A 2,814-nucleotide genomic window follows, 5' to 3' on the forward strand; every position below is an offset into this window, starting at 1 on the left:
AAAAAAAAAAAAAAAAGAAATACCTGGTGTTTATTTAGCTCACCATTTTGGAGGCTGGAAGTCCAAGGTCAGGAGGCCCCATCTGTTCTGCCCCTGGGAAGGGCCTCATGGCTCTGTCACGTGGCAGATGGTGCCACGGAGGGACTGCACGTAAAGGGAGCTGTTGAGGTCTCTGCCGCCTTAGCACCACCGCACGGGGGACACACTTGCAGCCCGTGAGCCTTTGGAAGGCAAATTACATCCAAACCCGAGCTCTGCCGTCTCTCCATGAATACAGAATTACTTTTAGAGTAGACAGAAGCAGTTCTAGCGGATCCCATTTGCTCTTTTCTCTGATAATTGCCTTACTCTATAAGTCAGAGAATCCGCGGGGGGTTCCTCTTGTTGTTGAGAACCTCCGTTCCAATTATGAACCCCAGAGTTGGGAAGATAGCCACAGGCTATGTTCAGGGCACCACTGGGCCCTTTGTGAGGCAAAGCTGAATAAAACTCCATGATCACTTCACTTCCAAAATCCCCTGCTCTGGCTAGTGAGCCACACCAATGCCAGGGTCTCCAGGAATCAGTGTTAACCCAGAGCCAGGGCCCAGTAATCACTAGAAAGTCTGACAGGATAGAAATGAAGTCCAAAGTGCAGCACCGTCACATTGGAAAAAAGTGGAGGTTGTTATGCGTGATGCTCGTTACAGCAAAGGGTCTTGATTTCACTGGTACCTCCAACTTGGCAAAGCACCACCCAGATGCCCCAGGCGGTCACCAGGGACAGAAGGCAGGAAGGCGTAGCAGGCCGTTCCCTAGTGCGTGGACAGAGGGGAGAGGTCGGCACAGAAGTCCCACCCTAAAATGACCCAGGATGGAGCCCCATTCTACTTGGGACTTTCACTGATGACTTGCAGGAAGTGATCTGGCCTGAGATGCTCTGTTTCCCAGTAACTCCGTATGAAACACACTTGAGAATACTAAGAAAACTGGGGAGAAGTTATTTTCAAAAGTCTGAAGGCGGAAGCGGGTAGCACCAAGAGATAAATCGCTTCAGCATCTGGAGATGTAGAAGTAGCTGTAGATGTAGTGCACCACCGGCAGGCCAGGTGGTCTAGGATGCTAGAGCACCCCTCGGAGCCTTACATGTGTCATCTGCATCAGTCGAAAACATTCTCCACCCCATAGGGTCAGTCAAAGAACCACCAAGCAAAGATGGCTGGGATAGGTGTATTGCTGATATCTGTGGTTTATTGACAGGAACACTCAATGCTTAAAATTTTCTTTTTTCTTGACCAATTTTGCACTCTTGTATCTAGTAATCAGAATGACTGATCTGAAAACAACAATATGCAGTATAAGAATCACGGTTGAACTCCTACCATCTTGTATGGTGAAGCTCTGCATCATTTCCAATTTTTTTTTTATTACTTGTTACTGTCTTTGATTGCTTGATCAATCTTACATTCTTATATCTGGTGAACTGAGCAATGTCAGTGAAGATAACAGTATGTGATGTAGCAACCACTGTAAATTCCTATCCTTTTGTTTTGAGGACAGGCATCGTTTTTGTTGTTTTTATGTTGTTTTGATTTTGTCTTCATTGTTGTTGTTTTGCTAGTTTTTTATCTTTTAAATTAAAAAAATAACACGGGTTATGCATTTGAGGGTCTCAGCACTGCATCTCATAGCCATTGTGTGTGTGTGTTTGTGTGTGGTATGAGGATAGAATCCAGGGATTCATGCATGGTAGGCAAGTGCTCTACCACTGAGCTACATCCCCAGCCCTTTTCCAACTTTTTGTTTAGACACAAGATCTCACAAAGATTTGTCATAGTTAAATCTTGGAAGCAACCCAGATGCCCATCAACTGAGGAATGGATAAAAAAGATGTGGTATTATTATATAATGGAGTACTACTCAGCTATAAAGAAAGATAAACTAGAGGCTTTTATAGGTAACTGGGTGCAACTAGAGACCATACTCGCAAATAAAAGAGTAATGAAATAAATCAGACCCACATACATAAACATCATATTGTCTCCCTAGTGTAAGAAACTGAAAGAGTAAATACGATCCAAAAGGTACAATAGATATTGTGAAAGGGAAAGAGACTGCTCAAAAGGAAAGAACAACTGGAATGGGGGAAAGGAGAAAAGGCAGAAAGAAGAAAGAAAAAATATGTACATACAGACAAGATAGCTAACATAATTGTGCTACTATTTTCTGTTGGTTTATTGACAGAAACAGTTAATATTTAATTGTTTTTTGATCAACTTTGCATGCCTATATCTGGTAATCTGAACAACTTCATTCTTGGGGTGTTTTTATTTGTAAAGATAACGAACGAAAACACATTAACAAACAGAAATAATCAAAACAACACCCACACAACAGAAGCAATGCAGAGTTTCAGACAAGGTGATAGAAAATTGACAATAGATATTGTATCACATATTGTTATCTTCAAATTGGTTACTCAGTGAAAAAAATAGGCATTTAAGATTGATCAAACAATTAAACATTAATTGTTCCTTTCAATAAAGCAGTAAAAGTCAGTAGTACAATTCTCAGTTATCCTGTGTGTTTGTGTGTACATATATTTTTTTCCATTCTTTCTTTATATTTTTCCCTTCTTTCCTCTCTTTTCCCTCATCCCAGTTTGAACAACTACTTTGAATATAGCAATATACAATATAACAACCATTGTTGATTTCCTATCATCTTGTTTTGAAATTCTGCATCATTTTTAATGTTTTTTAAATTCTCTTTAAAATAAAAAAAAAAAAAATAGGGGCTGGGGATTTAGCTCAGCGGCACAGCGCCTGCCTGGCA

This window comes from Chinchilla lanigera, unplaced genomic scaffold (genome assembly GCF_000276665.1).
Source record: "Chinchilla lanigera isolate Chin_1 unplaced genomic scaffold, ChiLan1.0 scaffold00226, whole genome shotgun sequence".
NCBI classification, from domain to species: Eukaryota; Metazoa; Chordata; class Mammalia; order Rodentia; family Chinchillidae; genus Chinchilla; species Chinchilla lanigera.